Raw genomic sequence first — 676 nt, 5'->3', positions numbered from 1 at the left:
CTAGATGTCCATCGGCAGATGAATGGATAAGAAAGCAGTGGTACATATACACAATGGAGTATTACTCAGCCATTAAAAAGAATACATTTGAATCAGTTCTAATGAGGTGGATGAAACTGGAGCCTATTATACAGAGTGAAGTAAGCCAGAAAGAAAAACACCAATACAGTATACTAACGCATATGTATGGAATTTAGAAAGATGGTAACAATAACCCTGTATACAAGACAGCAAAAGAGACACTGATGTATAGATCAGTCTTATGGACTCTGTGGGAGAGGGAGAGGGTGGGGAGATTTGGGAGACTGGCATTGAAACATGTATAATATCATGTATGAAATAAGTCGCAAGTCCAGGTTCGATGCACGATACTGGATGCTTGGGGCTGGTGCACTGGGACGACCCAGAGGGAGGGTGTGGGGAGGGAGGAGGGTTCAGATGGGGAACACAGGTATACCTGTGGCAGATTGATTTTGATATATGGCAAAACTAATACAATATTGTAAAGTTTAAAAATAAAAGTAAAAAAAAAAAAAGTCTGAAATGCAGTACTTGGGTCCAATCTTAAAAATGACACAATGATCTCGGTTCATTTCCAAGGCAAACCATTCAATGTCACAGTAATCCAAATCTATGCCCCGACAAGTAATGCTGAAGAAGCTGAGGTTGAATTGTT

The sequence above is a fragment of the Bison bison genome, unplaced genomic scaffold, assembly GCF_000754665.1.
Source record: "Bison bison bison isolate TAMUID 2011002044 unplaced genomic scaffold, Bison_UMD1.0 scf7180017864519, whole genome shotgun sequence".
NCBI lineage: Eukaryota > Metazoa > Chordata > Mammalia > Artiodactyla > Bovidae > Bison > Bison bison.
The sequence above is the reverse complement of the archived record's forward strand: the minus strand, read 5'-3'. Positions refer to the sequence as shown.